We start from the raw sequence: 17,610 nt of genomic DNA, 5'->3' as shown, positions 1-17,610 counted from the left end.
CTATGTCTCTCTACCTCGTGATTTGCTTTGACCAATAGGATGTGGCCAAAGTGATGTGTGTGGGTTCCAGAGCGGAGCCCTTAGGAGACCTTGCATATTGAACACTCCCTCTTGGGAACCCTGAGCCCCCCATGTTGTGAAGACGTTGGTCCAGATTAGAGACTGAGAGTCCCCGAGAAAGAGAACCTGGGCTCCCCAATGGAGAGCCAGCAGTAACTGCCAGACATCTGAGTGAGGCCATCTGGGACCCTAGCCACACGAGTGAGCCCGGGTGAGATCAGCAGATCTACCCAGCCAACCTGAGGAATCATGAGAAAGAAAGAAAGAAATCGTTGTTTTTCTAAGCTGCTAAGCTTTGGGGTAGTTTGTTAAGCACAATGATAGAAAACTAATATCAACTCATAGCCTGGGATCCAAGCTCAGCCAATAGGCAACTTCAAGCCACGTCGCCCAGTTGCATCCATCCCAGGTTGGCAGAACCACAGTCAACCTGCAGGCCTGCAAATGTGGGAATAAAGGCCTCTTGCTGTAAGACGTTGAGTGCTCCCGTGGTTCGTCTGTAACACAGTTGTGCCAGTAACTGATAACACAGGGGGATCCAAACCTAGGAGAGGCTTGCTCCAAAGCTCATTCTTAACCACCTTGCAGTCCTGGGATGTTGCCCCACAGGTCACGGAACACCCAGGAGATGCTGATCTGTGTGCCCAAGGCCGTTCCCAGGCCGCCCAGAAGCGCCCAGAGACCCTTTGTGCAGCCTGGGTCCCGTTTTATGATCCTCACTGTAGAGAGCCTTCCATGGTACTGGATAAAGAGGGGAATGTGAAAAGTATATCCTGAAATATAAATTAAAATAGCACGGATGATACCCAGGAGTGTTGAAGTAGAGAGAAACAAAAATGGTGGAGGAGAAGAAAACACAGGAAAATATGTTCATCACTTCAGGGTCGGGGAAGTTGCAGACTGCATGGAACCTAATACCATCGTGATGAAGTTCAAAAGCAAAACTAAGCAACGTGTTTTTAGAGATCAATACACGTGTAGTCAAACCGAAAATAAAGGGAATAATAAACAGAAGTCAGCGTATTCGTCCTTCTGGGGAGCAGAGAGGACTGTGCAAAGAATGTCAGCGGGACCGATCACGTTCCAGAACTTAAGGCGGGCGGTGGCGTCCAGGTCTCCTGTTACCCACACGTAAGGGTGATGTCCACACAGGAAGCAGCGTGACGTGATACGTAGGTGTGTGGACTCTGCCTGGGTTTGAATCCTGGTTTGCTGCCATTAGGTCTTGGGCAAGTGACTTAACCTCCTTATCGCTCTGTGCCTCATCTGTAAATTCAAGGTTGATGGTACCAGTGCCGACCTCCGAGACTTCGTGGGAGGAAGTGCGATGAGTGATGGTTAAATAAATGAGTTACAGATGTTATTTTGTATATATGGACGATTACACGGTAGCTTGGACTGAGTTGGAGAGGACACTCATCTGTGTTCCTTCATCAATTCAACCCCGATTAAACATCTGCTCTGAGCCAGGCACGGGGGCTTATATGGCTCAGCGGAAATAAGCTGGTGAGTTCTGTGGCTCCAGCACCATTTACTGATTCATAAGGAAAGCATTTGCTGCAACCGGTGTTGTTATAAAGACGCTCTTTCACTCAGGTATCAGGGACACAAGGGTTGGGAAAGGCTTCCTAGAGGAAGGGAATTTGGCTCAGCAGTTGGGAGCCCGTCTCCAGGGGTGGGACTGACTCTCTCCCCGGTTGGCCTGCGGTGACGGTGGAGTCCGCCTCGCCTCGGCGGTCAATGGGAGTGATTGTCGTGTGCGTGGGCAGGAGCTGGCTATGAAGTTCAATAATTAATTTGCCACAATTCAACCAGAGACTTCTGTCTCCAGAGCAGATAAGCAAGCGGAGAGCTAACAGCAGGGAAGGGAGGGGCAGCTTTGACAAACCGGTTGTGAAGGGCAGGCCAGGCTGATTGAGTGTTGATAGTGGCCGTCATTGCTTTATTGTGGCAATAATATTGTCATCAGGCATCTGGGGGACCGAGGAAGGCAGGCGCCTGCCGTGGGCGTCGGTGGGGGAAAGCCCAGCCAGGCTTTCTCTGGGCCACCAGGGGAGGCTTCGGGGTCCCCGAGGCAGAAGGTTGGTGACCATCTCACCCTGTCGCTTCCTGTCTGGCCCGGGAACAGATGCAGCGGGCAGATTTGAGGTCTCCACTGAGAGGCAAGTGAAGCCAACAGAGGAGCCGTAGGCAGAGGTGTGATCAGCCCAGGGGAAATGGGTTTCCTGGGAAGCAGGGGCGGGAGCAGGCCGTGTTAGGTTAGACTCGAGGAAGAACTTTCTCCCAAAGCAGCAATAACGAGAGTAGCCAGCATCTGCTGAGTGCTTGCCAGGCGCCCAGCACTCAGTGCTTGACATGAATTCACTAATTCCTGTAACCTCAAGGTGGGTACTTTTATTATCCCATCATAGGGATGTGGAAACCAGAAAGTTAAATGCCTTGCCCAAGGTCACGTAGCTCTAAAGCAGCAGAGACAGGAATTAAACTCAGACAGCCTCTTTCTGGAGTCTCTAGACTCCAGGTATTCTGTCTTCCTAAAGGTGCCCATCAATCAGAGATGTTTTAGGACAGTCTTATCTCTGGAATCTTCCTTGGCCCTCTTGTTCTGGCATTAATCGCTGGTCTGGCCACACACACACACACACACACACATATCACACACATGCACACACCACATACACAACACATGCAGGCACACACATCACACAGACATCACATACATGCACATACACAGCACACCCCGCTTACATGCATATGTACATCACCCCCTCCCATCCCCCCATTCCCCCACCCCTTTGAGGAAGTAGCTCAACTGCAACAGAATCATTGACCCTACAGCAGCAATTCCTGGGGCAGCTGGGGAAAGACCGAGAGTCTTCCAGAAATACACGGAGGGTTGTGCTAGACCCACCAACACTTGGCAGCCAGGGCCACACTGGAAAACAAACCTCATACTGGCCCTTGAAGTGGTCCACACTTACTGCATACTTGGCTCCCATAATCAGGTCATGTTCATCTTTGCAGGAGGTCTTCTGGGACCACTTTAACTCTTGAAAGAGCTCATTAAACTTTGCAGTGGTCATGAGATGATGGCTGGGGACCCTGTCTGCCCACCTTGACTTTATTAAATTGAGGTCCAGTGAGGGTGAGAGTCTCGTGTAAGACTGGTCCACTAGCGAACCACAGATTGAGTAAGGAGAAAGCAAAACCCAAACGCAACCTCCCAAACCCCCAATGTGCCAGGGTTGGCAGAGACTCTAAGACAAAGTAATGGGTGCCCGCACCCCTTGGTACAGAAATTACTCGGCCAATCTGCTAAATGGTCAGGCAGTGACTTAGGAATGTGATTGATACACATCCTCTGTGGATTTGTCTCCAGAGTCAGTCAAAAGGAGATTACGGCACTGTTGGCACGCGTGGGTCTAGGATTTCCCTCCCTCATGCGTCCTGGAAGAATGGGTGGGTTTATGGGACTGTCACGGGCTGACGGACTGACTGATGCCATCTGCGAGATCAGAGGTGGCCCGGGCTGAGGGCTGGGCTCTGAGAATTAGATCCAGAGTAGGGTTTCCCAAGCTCAGCACTGTGACCTCAGGGCTGGAGCGTTCTGTGTCTTGAGGGCTGTCCTGTGCGTTGGAGCGTGTTTAGCAGAATCCTGGCTTCTCTCCACTAAATGCCAGTACCAGCCCACCCCCCGCCCCCCCGCCAGCTGTGACAACCAAAAATGTTTCCAGACCGTGTCCGCAGGGGGAGGGGAGAGAGACCACTGCCGGTCAGGAACCAATGGTGTAGATAGTTTAAAATTGGGGGCTGTGACTGTCCTCATGCCAGCCCTTGCCCTGCCTCTTAGTCCCTCTGGCTTTGCCATCCGTCCACACCCTTCCCATCTGTTCGATGGGTGTTGTGACGACTGTGGACCAGACCATTTGCTTTGGGAGTCAGGCGGGAGATAAACTCATGCCATGTCTCACAGCACCTCTCCCCCCAGCAAATGTGGTGGCAGGTGATCATTTCCAGAAGCAAGTCACGCCCGGGAGGGTTAGGGCCGGGGAGCTGGAGAAATGGGGCCTTCTTGCCTTTCCTCTCGAAGTCCTGTTTCTCCGCGACCTCTGCGAATGGCCAGCTGAGACTCGAGTCCACTGTGCAGGCACGGACAAGCCAGCGGCACAAACACCCCTCTGTCCTTCCTCCAAAGGGAGTTTTCCTTCCTCCGTCCCCCTCCCCCTCCCCTTTTAGAAACCCTCATTTCGTTTCCCCCCATCGGTCAGCTTGCACTGCCTTCCCTCTCCTCCCCTCCCGCCTGCCCTCCCCCAGTCCTGGTACACCTGACTTATTTATTTATTTACGGCTGGAGTGTTTGTGCTGAGGGTTAGTTCGGGTCTATTAAGCTTGCTGCTTTTCCTGCCTGGGAACCCGGGTAATGAGTAACCATAGCGTGCTACAGGCAGCTGTCTCGGACAAGCCCCGAGACTCCGCGGGAGCTGCATAAGGGCGCGTTTGTTCTGTCCCTTCTCAATAGTTCCTTGTGCAAGAGGCAGGGTGATGGGAGGGGGAGAGAGAGGGAGGGAGAGGGAGAAAGAGACAGACACTAAATCACTGCACTTTTGACAATCCCTCTCTTCTCGCCTCCCCCCAGCCTCCCCGACCTGTACCCATTATCGCAGACTTCAGACTTTAAGCCTCTTCTCCCTGACTACGTGAACCCCGGGATGGGCTCATCCAGACCTCGCCGGGTGCTTTTGGGTGGCTTGTGGATGCCACGGAGCCCGAGGGCTGATGTTTAGCATGGGGGCAGTTTAGGTGCCCTGGGTCTCCCTTACTGTGTAGATGAACACAGTACCTATTGCCTCCTACTTCCCTTAATGATCCGATAAATCTCTAGATACCTGTTCCCAACCTTGTGTGCCGGGCTGTGCTATAAAGCTATTTGAAAAGTGCTTTCATAAAGCAGTCCAGGTCTGTTATGGGGTTAGTCATGAGCTCCACCAGCAACGTGGCGGCTCATTAGGGCTGGCCTTGATTTGCATCGTGATGTAGACAAGAGAGACACACCAAGAAGGAGACTGCACATTTGGCCTGTGGAAAATCTCCGGAGCGATAGTCACATCCGTTCATTCTGTACACAGGTATTAAACACCTACAGTGAGCTGGCTGGTTGGCTCGTTCCTAGGGGAAACTACAGAAATGAACAGGGCGTGATTTTCTGCCTCAAGTTTACAATGTAGTGGGGAAACTAGGAGAGAACGCATGCCCTTAGATTATGGTTATATAAGGTAGAATGGGATAGATGCCCTAAGAGAGGTACAAGCAAAAATATCTAAGGAGAGTGGAGGAGGGAAAGATCAGAATCTTTGGGGAGCATGAGGGAAGGCTGGGCTCCAGGAAGTGAAGATGGAGGGTGGTCCCTCCTCCAGACGAAGGAAAAGTTTTAACAGAGAAATTGAGACCGGCCAGCATGTGGCATATCTGGGGAACGGGGAGGAGCTGGGTTGCTTAAGTCATGGTATGATGAATCAAGACCCGTGGTATGTTTTAGATGCATCGAGCTACGGTGTGTAAGATACATTTAAAGGGGAGAATGTTAGCAATGTCGAAACCAGTTAGAAGAAGATGCCAGCAGTCTCGATAGAAGAAAAGGAGAAGAGACAGGATGGGTGAGATGGTGAAGCATAGGATAATGTAGGGCTTAGCAACTGATGGAGGGGGCAGAGGGGAAGTGGCCCTGAGGCTTTAAGCCGAGGTGACCCGCAGGACAGAACTAGGGAAATAGAACAAATCAGGAGGTCCAGGGAAGGACCAGAACTGAGAAGCAAGATGAGCAATGTGGTTTGGATGTGCTGAGCTTGAGAGGCCAGCAGGCCACCAAGGGGAAGATGTCCCAGAGCCAGTTGGAAATGGAGGTCTGGAGCTTTGGGGGGAGGTCAGGGCTGTCACCTCTCACTAGCTCTCCACTCTGATGCCTCCACAAGGGCTGGATCTCTTCCTTTTGCCCGTCCCGGTCCTATTCCACCCTTCCCCACCCTGCTCTGTGCTCCAAGAGCTGCCCTATCAGCATGGAATCAACAGGCTCTTTTGGCCTCTGGATTCAGCCAGGGGAGCAACAGGCCAGAGACTGGCGGGTGAAAGGCAAGTGGCCACAGTTCTTGGCAGGTGGTTCCCCCTGTGTAGCTGCCCTCTCTCAATTCTGGAAACAACGGCTCCCCTTGTTCCTGCTGACTTAGCGGGGGTCCAGCCTCACCACTGTGGCTGGTCCTGAGGCTCTGCCCTCTCGCTTGTTGGTTTCCCTGAACCTTTCCTTCCCATCCCCTCGTATGTAGTCCCTTTCTTAAGCTCTCTTCAGTCCCCCAGTTTGTCGGGCCATCTGGATGCTGTTAGGACCCTGAATAATACAAAAATTAGAGTCAAAAGAGACACAGAAAGTATCCTCTCTCTTTCTCACAGATGATATTCCTGACCAACCGAGGCCTTCTAAGAAACGGGCACATAATCATTACAATTCAGAAAAGCTTTACGAGCTGACATTTCAGAAATTGTCAAGGTTTCCTTCATCCTTCTGAATGTTAATGTACTGGTTCTTCATCTCTTGCTTTTTAACATTTCTGGATTCTTCTCTGTCATATTGTGTCTTCAACCGACTTACCTAGGTGACTTCAGACCTTCCTCTTAACACTAAGGGGAGTTGCTGTTCCACGTTGAAGCCATGCCTTTTGATCAGCTTCTGCTTTCTTTCCTGCGGTGCCGATAGAGATGGACATTTTTGGCTATGATGGGTCACCGATAGTGGAGCCAGCATTACCTAAGCACAAGGGAATTCTGAACAGGAGCAATTGTCTTTTTCAAGTTTATTGCGACTTCTTCTAAAACTTAGGGAATCTTTTAGCTGGAAGATAGTCTATAAGTATCAGTCTATTTTTATTTTTAATTTTTTAAAAATTTATTCAAGTATAGTATGATTTACAATGTTATGTTAATTTCTGCTGTATAGCAAAGTGATTCAGATATATATATATACATTCTTTTTCATATTCTTTTCCATTATGGTTTATCACAGGATATTGAATACAGTTCCTTGTGCTATACAGTAGGACCTTGTTTATCCATCCTATATGTAATAGTTTGCATCTGCTAATCCCAAACTGCCAATCCATTCCTCCCCCTCTCCCCTCCCTCTTGGCAACCACAAGTCTGTTCTCTACGCCTGTGAGTCTGTTTCTGTTTCGTAGATAAGTTCATTTGTGTCACATTTTAGATTCCACATATAAGTGATATCATACGGTATTTGTCTTTCTCTGTCTGATGTACTTCACTTAGTGTGATAATCTCTAGATCCATCCATGTTGCTGTGAATGGCATTATTTCATCCTTTTCTATAGCAGAGTAGTATTATATATATATAGAGAGAGATCTCTATATATATCGAATATATCACATCTTCTTTATCCATTCATCTGCCAATGGACATTTAGGTTGTTTCCATATCTTGGCTATTGTGAATAGTGCTGCTGTGAACATAGGGGTGCGTGTATGTTTTTGAAATAGGGTTTTGTCTGGATATATGCCCAGGAGTGGGATTGCCCAATCATATGGCAGCTCTATTTTTAGTGTTTTGAGGAACCTCCATTCAGTCTATTTTTAAATGCGTGCATGCACACCACGCTGTGATGGCTTTCCCATCTTGATGGTTGCTGTGGCTGTCTTTATCACGACCTCTTAGCACATGGTTTTGGAGCTGAACTTTAGCTGCAAGTGATAGACACCCAGCTGGAACTAGCATGGACCCAAAGAGGAATTGATTGGAAAGATTTGGGGGGCAAAAAATAAACCCAAATGGAAGAATGAAATATCAAAGGCAGATTGGGAAGAATATAGTCTGTCTTCAGAACACGTGTGGTACTGTTTTTCTTTGCAGGGTAGCTTTCTTCTCTCTTGTTGCAGGTCTGCTCTCTTCACATGGTGGGAAGAGAAACTGTCCTCAGAGGAAGGGAGGAGTACTAGGCAAATTAATGTTCTTTCTGGACATTGTTAAACAGCAGTTTTTTTTAGAAACAAAGTAATGAGGATTAAAGAGACTTTACTAAGTTCAACAAGCACCATTTGACATATTCACAATTTAATAGACAGAAGCTATCAGTTAAGCAAATAAATGAATGGGGTAATGGCAGTGCCAATGGAGGAGTAACTCATTACTTTCTGACTGTGGATGGATGCAGCTTAGGTATTTGATAGGGTGGTGACTGAGGCAGTGTGATCATGGACCATCAGTGAGATGACATGGCTTCAAGCCGCAGCTTGTGTGACCTTGGGCAAGTCACTCCTTGTTTCCTTATCTCCCAAAGTGGGAATCATGGTACTTGTCACCTCGAAGTGTGGTACTTGTCACCTTGAAGTATGGACATGAAGTTTGAATGATATAATGTTTGTAAAAGGATGTCGCAAAGCCTCTTAGATTTTAAGATGCAAGAGGGGAGAAACCGATGCATAAATCCCAACACTGCCTCAGGTTTCTATAGGCCCTTTGCAGCTCACTGATTTTCAAGGTCATCTTGCAAAATAAGGAGGGATAGGGAAAAGTCTCCCCACATTTGAGGTGGAGTAAACAGGTCCAGAAAGGTCGAGTGACTTCACCAAGATCACACAGCAGAGTCAGTACCTGAGTGTGCTAGGCATTCAAACTTCAGCCTGGAGCAGTCAACATGACTGGTTAGTCAAGGATGCCTTCTGGGCGAGTGACACAAACCCTGACATAACTTACGAGTTTAAACAGTGATGACATGTACTTCTTCACATAGCAAGAGTTCTAGTGGTAGGACAGGCTCCAGAACCAGTGGATTCAATAGATCAATGATGTCACTGGGGACCCTGGTTCTTTCATTTTAGCTCTCCCAGCCCCTGAGATGCCTTCACCCTAAGGCTAGTTGCTGGGTGCAGATGGCTGCTATTGACAATTAAGTCTATGTGCTTCCTTGTTCACAAAAGAAAAAAGAAAACAGTCATCCGAGTGTGGAATATGTTTATACATATTCTATAAACAGCAATGACACACTGCTGTGTAAAGAACTACCCCAAAACTTAGTGGCTGAAAACTCACAAACCTTGACCTCTATCTCACAGATTTGTAGGTCAGAATTAGAGCGAAGTTCAACTGAGCAGTTTTTCTGTCTCATGTGGCATCAGTGACAGCCATTCAGTGGTTTTCAGCTGGTGCGTGGCTAGTCTTGGGGGGGTCCAAGGTAGCCTCACCCACATCTCTGACACTTGGCTGGAGATGTCTCAGTTGGGGTGGTCGGCCAGAGCACCGACGGTCTGGCCAGAGCACAGATGGTCTCTCGAAGGTGCTCTCAGATTACTCAGAATTTTCCATGGTGGCTCAAGAATGCCAAGAAGCTGCATGGCTTCTTATAATTTGGCTTCAGAAATCTGGGACTGTTGCTCCTAGCACGTGCGCTTGGGCATGAAAACAAGTCACTCGTCTCCAGCAACAAGGAGAGAGAAATTAGATTCCACCTCTCAGTGAGAGGAGGAACGAAGCCTTTGTGGCCATCTTTGTGTGTTCTTTGGACTGATGGAGCAAGTTTCTGTCGTGTTCACCAGCCCCCTCTCCCAGAGCAGTCACCTGATCCCCTCAACACCCTTACATCCTTCCACCTGCAGTTTCTTCACTAGAGCAATAGAGACCCACTGCTTCAGTTGCTCTGAAGTCTGGCCGGCAGAGAGGTAGGGGATGTCAAAGGAAAATCTACAGGTTATATGGTCAGAATAACTGGAGTTCAAAGCCCGCCATGAGACCTTGGTCAAGGTCTTCGGTCCTCTCTAAACTGATTGTGTCATCTGTAAGGGAGGTAGGGTCACAGTGGGCCTCACCTCACTGGGGCTGGGGGACAGGCTTGGGTGTGCTTGTTGGCTGTTACTAGCTACCCCACCTTTCTGCCGCTCTGCCCCTCAATCCGTCCAGCCCAAACTTTCAGGGTTGGTTGAGGTAACTGAGGAGGTGATTTCCGAACCTCCAGCAAACAAAGCCTCAGTGTTCTCAGAGGAGGGCAGGTGTGTGTCTCCTCCTTCCTGGGGGGGTGGGGGGTGGTAGGAGCAGTGGGCGGGGCCGAGGCATTTTCCCAGTGCCACTCAATCACATCTCCCACCCATCTGACCCCCTCTCTGGAGTGGAAGAAATGACCGAAGGGAGAATGGAGGGCATCTCAGGTGAAGGCCTGGACCAGTGCTTTGAGACGATTTGCATCACAAAACTTCTCGCAAAATCAGGGTAGGGCTTCCTGCTAACCCGAGGAGGACCCCAGGGCCAGTCCCAAGCTCTGATTCCCCACCACACACACCCGGGGACCCCTCTGTGCGATGCTGTATTTAATTTTGCTAGTTCTGTGAAAAGGAGAAGGCGTATTCTTAGATGGGTCCCATTCCTTCCGTCACCTTGGGCCCGGGCGCCAGGGTGTCTGGGGCTTTCTGAAGCCGCTGCATTTCCAGGGGAAGATGTGCGTTCTGAGTCCAACAGCTTCTTGCCATCATGGGAGACGTGGAGGAGAACTGGCTGCTGCGTCTCACCTGGAGGTTAGACTGTGTCACACCTGTTCTGATAATGTCCTCAGGCAGAAGAGGGCAAGCTTTCTTTTCTCCCTGGTCATCTCCCTCACACGCACCTCTTTCCTGCATCTTAGCCTCTGCCTCAGCCACCTCTACACCATCCTTTGACCAAACTTCTCTGCTTTTAAAGCCAAAGTAGCGTGCAGCTCCTCCAGGAAGCCTTCTCTGGCTACACAGGTGTGTGCACCAGCAGTGATCTAGTTTTAATCAGTTTTGTAACTTGTCCCTTCCTTGGAGAAGCTTTTCCAAGTCAGACTCTCTTTTGCCTCTATTATAGCCTCTTCTTTCTATCCTTGTTGGTTTCTTTATTTCTTATCACACTCTGCAAGTATTTAGTTTGGTTATTCACTTATTTATTGTTTGTCTCTCCCGCAAGGACAAGGACCTTGACTCTCAACTTTGTAATTATACCCCCAGTGCCTTGCATAGTGTCTGGTGCTTACTTGGTGCCAAATAGTTGAATGAATGAATGATCGAATGAGTGAGTGGTCCCCAGTTCCATGCAGAGGCAGAAAACTACCAACTTCCATCCTTCGTAGCACTTCTCAGGCCGACACTATCCGTTTTTTGTTGTTTTTTGTTGTTCATTTACAGCGGGGGGCCAGGTCCTGTGAGACCTGGCAAGCTGTGGTGGGGATGTCACCATTTGAGCCCTGTTCTTTTTCTTTTTTTTTTTTTTTAAATTTATTATTTATTTATTTATTTAATTTATTTTTGGCTGTGTCGGGTCTTAGTTGCGGTGTGCGGGCTTCTCTCTAGTTGTGGCGTGCGGGTTTTCTCTTCTCTAGTTGTGGCGCGCAGGCTCCAGGGCACGTGGGCTCTGTAGTTTGCGGCACGCGGGCTCCTAGTTGAGGTGCACGGGCTCAGTAGTTGGGGCGAGCCGGCTTAGTTGCCCCACGGCATGTGGAATCTTAGTTCCCTGACCAGGGATCGAACCTGCGTCCCCTGCATTGGAAGGTGGATTCTTTACCACTGGACCACCAGGGAAGTCCCGACACTATCCTTTTTATATGTGGTAACACCTCCCACCTTAACCCCTCATGATGCCATAAACCGTCAAAAATACTGACTGGCAGGGTGGTGTTGGCGTGTAGGGGCAGCCAATTAATTCTACCAGCTTGGGCAGCTTTCTGTAAGATCGCGCTTTGGGTGGGGCTTTGTGCCTGAGATTCTGGGGGTTGACTCAGTACAATGTGGGGAATGAATAAGTTTGTCCACTTGCCAGGACACCATTTACCTGCCTTTACCTTGCTACCGAGGTAAGCTTGTCAGCCAAATGGAACCAGCCAATGTGGACATAAGGCCCTATTGAGGGTATTTTAAAAATATGATATGCTTCTTGACCCTAAGACAAAACAATTTATTGGAGGAGCCAATAATGCAAATAATCAGTGATGCAAAAGAGCACGTTGTCAATGTTAAATGACCGGCATGGATCACAGTGTAAAGCAGGTTCTGAGAAGAGAGCCAGCACCGGAATGGGGCGGCAGGGAAGGCCAGCCCAGAGGAGCCTTGACGGGCACACCTGGCACAGGGCATGGCATAGGGATGCCACTCAGTAAGGACAAGCCTGGCAAAGGCGGAGGAACATTCCAGGCAGGAAGAATGGTGTAAGTAATAGGTGGGAGGTTATGAGGACCCGAGCTAGGGTAGGAATAATGGTGGAAATCAGACATCTCCAGGCATGGAGGGCTTGGAGAAGGGATGGAGCAAAAGAATCAAAACTGATGCAAAGATTTCAACCCTGGTGTCTGGGAGACTTAGAAAATCATAGGCACGAATAAAGAATCTAGAAAAGAAAGCCAATTTGTGGGTGGTGTCTTATTTTGGATTCTTCTCAAAGCAGACGTGTACTTGGGTGTAAGTAATTGATTTGGGAGTTTATCTTTGGAAGCACCTTGAAGGATGGCGGTGCTGGGAGTGAATCAGGAGGGGGGAAGTCAGTTAATGGTGGGTTAAGGAGAGGTTATGCCTTGAGCATCCAGGGCTGAATCTTACTGGAGACCCTTTGAGCAACTGGGTAGAGTAAAATTCAGAATGGCCAAATCGAAGGAGGGAAAGGATGGGATATTTAACCAATAACTCCCTTCCCTCGTTGCTTGAGGGTTTTCCTTGGAGGGATTAAGCCCCTGGCACTTCTGAGATGCTCCTGCAAAGAGCTGAACAAGTCCCAGGAGCATACCGAGGAGCTGGTATTTACTGAGTGCTTGCTCTGTGCCAGGCACCGTCCCAAATGTTTTCCAGCTCTTAACTCATTTGTGCCTTGAAACAGCCCTATGAATTATCCCCATTCTACAGATGATGACACTGAGGACAGATCCATCAATACCCTGTTGCTAGAAAGTACCAGAGCTGGGCTTTGAGCCTAGGATTTAGTCTGGCTCAGATCACCCGTTGAACCTGATGCTATCTTGCCTCAGAGTGTATCTACTCTTAGGTAGATTTCCACTTTTTGATGAGCAAAACAATGGAAACTTAGAGACTTTCCCAAAGTCATGACCCGCAGACCTGTGCCTTCATACCATGTGTTATGTATGTTGATTGATGAAGACAAGCTGTCTGACTTTGAGCACTCATGTCCCAAGCCAGTGCTTTATTTATTCCCACCATCACACTGACCCCTGTCTCCTGCACTGTGGTCCATTTAGATCCATCACTTTGTTTGTCACCATTGCCGGACTGTTGGAGGCATCTCCTTTCGATAAGGGGGAGTAGAATGGGTGACGGAAGAGCATGCATGGGGCAGGGATGGGGCAGAAGGAAGGACCCGAGAGCAGGTGGAATCATGGGGTCACTAACATTTATTGGGCACTTGTCATAGGAAGGACACTGTGCTGGGTGCTTTCGACCTGTCCAGCCACGTTCTGACACCAGCTTGAGCAGGGCACCTACTCCTCCTGGAACAGACTCTGGTGCAGCAGGTACAGGTGTAAGAAGATTTAGCCCTTGCTTCCCGGAAATTTATAGCCCCACTATCTGGAAGCGTGGAGTAGGGAAGAGATGTTTCTGAGAGACGTCTCTGGGTTCGAGCCCTGGCTCTGCTCTTTACTTGCCCCACGACATTAAGCAAATCGCTTAACTGTTCCCAGCTTTGATTTTTCTTTTCTCTAAGATGAGATTAATAATAGCACCTACCGTTGGCGTATTGAGAGACTGTATGACATGATGCATCGTAAATGTTCAGGACAGTGCCTGGCACACAGCAAGCTCCCAGAGAACGGAGAACCTCAGCAACTATGACATTGGTATTGGCGCTACCAGTAAAAACAAGTGTACGCTGGTGCCAAGAACCCTATTGCAAGCACTACATCGAATTTCCAAATACCTCTGAAGCTCCTACTCTGTGCAGCGTTGGGGATAAGAGGATCATGACAAAGAGGAACGAATGCCCGACCTCAAGAAACTTAGTCTAGAAAAGACTCAAAGTGCTCGTTGGTTGAATGGAGTTCTCTCAGGTCATGGACATCTGGGAGGACTTCATGGAAGAGGTGGCATGCGAGCTGGCCTTGGAAGGTAGGTAGAAGATATGTACAGAGCTCCATAAGCAGAAGCAGTTTGGGTAGAGGAGGCACTTGGATCTACAGTGAGGACTAGAGAAAGCTGAGGTCAGCTTGGAAACAGCAAATATTCCAGTTAGCTTGGAGTACAGGGGGGTTTGTTGGATAAGGTCAGACCATAGAAGGCTTTTGATGCCAGGCTGTCAAGTTTACATGTAATTTTGTGAGCAGTGAGGGGCTTCTGGAGGTATTCTTCCTCCACAATTTTCATTTATATGTATTTGAAATTTAAAACACTAATTCTGAATTTAATTTGGAAATGCAGAAGTCCAAGAATGGCCACGCAACGCTTGAAGGAAAGTGGGTGAAATGTCCCACTGAATATTAAGATCTAAGAATTTTATAAGAATTAAAGCAGTGTGATGATGGCATGGAGTTAGAAAAAAATGGACCAATAACAGAACAGAGAACTATGAACCTGCCCCCAAAATGTGGAAACTTGATGCATGAGAGAGTAGATACTGCAATTTTTTACCACCTGCATGTGGGTGGATATTTATAAGGGGTGTGTGTGTGTGTGTGTGTGTGTGTGTGTGTATATATGGTTTTAATCTATTTTAGAATAGATTTACAGAACAGTTGCAAAGATAGTACAGAGAGTTCCCATATACCTCACATCTAGTTCCTCCTGTTGATTAGCATCTTTTATTAGCATCTTTTACTTGCAACAGTGAATGAATCAATATTGATACATTATTATTGATTAAACTCTTGCTTTATTCCGATCTCCTTAGTTTTGATCTTATGTTCTTTTTCTGGTCCAGGGTCCCACATTACATTTAGTCGCATATTTCCTTAGTCTTCTCTGGGCTGTGACGTTTCTCACAGAAGACTTTACTTATTTTTGGTGACCTCGATAGCTTTGAGGGGTACTGGTCAGGCATTCTGTAGAATGTCCCTGCACTGGAATTTTTCTCATGCTTACGTGATAGGGGAGTTCTCTGTCCCCTGCCCACCCTCCACACTTTACTCTTGGAAGGAAGAGCAGCCCTCCCTGAAGGAGCCAGAAGTTGGGCTCTAGTTCCTTCAAGGCAGAATATCGACATGAATTTTGTTTATGTTCCCTCATATATTTATTTATTCAATTATCTACATATATCCGTATGGAATCATGAATATTTGTTTTATACTTTGGGTTATAATCCTACACTATTGTACTTATTTTGTTGCTCAGATCATTCCCCAACTTTGGCCATTAGGAGCTCTTTGAATTGGTTTCCGTATCCTTTTGATGTACCCCATCACTGTGTGGCATGTGTGCATGTGCTTTCATGCAGTCTTACTTTCTGGGGCTATCAGATGCTCCAGGCTCATCTTGTATATTTCCTGCCTCAGTCCTAGAATCAGCCATTTCTCCAAGGAGCCCTGGATCCTTTTATTGGACAGTGGTATTAGAAACAAACCATGGCTCTAGTGCTTATTGCTACTGGGGTATCGTTGCTTCTAGGACCTCTCAGCAGAGAGAGCAAGGAGACACATGTGTGCATACTAACCCACGTGTATACACATATCAATAAATATCCTGCAGGACTGTGGGACGATACATTTCTGTAGTTCTAAGCCACGCAGTTGTACAGCAGCCCCAGGAAATTAACACAAGCCCCCCCTCCTCTTCAGCCTGCCCCCCTTCCTTCTTTTATACCCTCAGTGTTTCCTCCATATGCATGGCTCTCTTGCCCTCCTCTGTGGTTGTTTTGTGTTTGTGTCTTTTTGTTTGGCTACTTCCTAACTATTCCTTCCAGAATCAGGTCAGACACCTGCCTTCTGGACACCTTGGCTGTTGCCCCCAGGCAGGGTTAGGTGCCCGTGGTCCATACGGCCTCTTTCACGTCCACGCGGTTATCACGATGCTGTTTCCTCCTCAGGCTTGCGTGAGCCCCTCTGGCTTGACTCCTGCTTTCCTGCGTCCAGTGTGTGCAGGTGGTGAATGAACGAGAGGCGGCTGCAGAAATTGAAGCCTGACTGACCGGGCCGTGGGAGCTCCAGAATTTTAATCTAGGAGGGTCTCAGGATGGCAAGTGGTTTGCACAAGTGAAGCCTTGAAATCAAGTTTGCTTAGCGCTTAGGGATGGGGAGATCAGGCCGCCCTGGAGGGTCACCTCCCTCTACGATCCAGTGGAAGCAGATACTAATATCCTGTCTCTGTGTCAGATGAAGAATCCGAGGCATACATGGTAACTCCAACGTGAAGGTCACACAGCTAGTTGTTGGCAGGCAGGGGTTGCAACTTAGCTGGGTTTGCCCGACTCCAGGGCTACTAAGGTTGGTCGTCCTGGGCAGAATTTAGCTTGGTGTGACCCACCTTATGCACAGAGGGCAGCCTAGATCTAACGGAGCTGGCAGTGAGGCTGGAATCCCAGCCTTGTCTCCGGAGTTAGGGCGCAGGGGAGGACAGCTGTTGCGGGCGGACCCCAACCATTCCTATGCTGCTCTGCGTTTGTTGTGGCTGGAAGACGGAACTACATCTCCCAGGAAACAGTTCGTCCCGCTCCCCGCCCTCTCCGCCCTCCCCGCCCCGCCCCGTCCTGGGCCCGGCTGCTATTTAAAGGCAGAATGGTCCGGCCGCGGGCAGAGCGCGGAGGTGGCGCGGGCGAGGCGGTGTGTCCGCGGGGCGTCACACCCCGTAACTGGCAGCCGCCGCTCGGTGCTTCTCACCCGGGTCTCTCTTGCCCGGCGGGCGCCCAGCCCCCGCCGCCCGGGCCCCGCGGACCTGCAAACCCCAGGCCCGGAGCGGATTGCCCTTGGCGCTTTCCCGGGCTCGGCAGAGGGGTTCCCGGCTGGGATCTCTGGGGTCGCGCTGGCGATGCGCAGCGAAGAAAGGCGAGGCGCTGCTCTCCGAGCGCGAGGAGGCGGGATGCGCTCGCCGGGGTCGCCGGGGCGCCGCTGGGGAACCCGGGCCAGCGAATCCAAGCGCGATCTCCGCGGGTCCCGGGCGCAGAGGCCGGGGCTGCCGGCGCTTTGGCCTTGGATGGAAAGTGGGGAATGGGGTAGGGGCCTCCGGACCCCCTAACGTGGATTACTTGGTGCGTCTCGGCCGGGCTCGGATGACCCACAACCTCGTCTCCAACCGTGGATTGATGCACATTCTACCTAACAGTCGAGTCCCTTACCTGTAGGTAAGTTTCCCCGCGATTCGGGGGAAGAGGGGGGATTTCACCCCCTGCGTCGCTTTATGAAGGTCTTGAGGTTCTGGGTTGAAATTTTTGTTCTTGTAATTGACATCTTCCCAGAGGTCACTTTAGCCATCCCTCTGCCTCCAAGCGGAGCCGATTCGCCCGGTGGCGGTGGTCATCGCCCATTCTGGGCGCTCTCGGTCATCTCCCTTCCCAACGCCGCCTGGCCGCTGGCTGACCCGGGGGACAGAGCCCCAGGCTGGGGAGAGGCCCGCGTCCTGGGCGCA

At 49.5% G+C, this 17,610-nt stretch overlaps 1 long non-coding RNA gene across 2 annotated transcripts in view; it reads left to right on the top strand.

The window, feature by feature from the left end:
- The first annotated feature begins 16,724 nt into the window (after positions 1-16,724).
- LOC309618471 overlaps positions 16,725-17,610 on the top strand; it is a 157,377-nt gene continuing 156,491 nt past the window's right edge. Inside the window, exon 1 of one of the 2 annotated variants that reach the window (XR_014238502.1) lies at positions 16,725-17,326. This is a non-coding gene — a long non-coding RNA (uncharacterized lncRNA). The remainder of the gene's footprint in view (positions 17,327-17,610) is intronic. The other variant, XR_014238503.1, reaches the window with a different exon arrangement.

Source organism: Balaenoptera borealis, assembly GCF_965194805.1.
Source record: "Balaenoptera borealis genome assembly, chromosome: 20".
Classification (NCBI taxonomy): Eukaryota; Metazoa; Chordata; class Mammalia; order Artiodactyla; family Balaenopteridae; genus Balaenoptera; species Balaenoptera borealis.
This window is presented reverse-complemented; position numbering and strand designations above follow the sequence as displayed.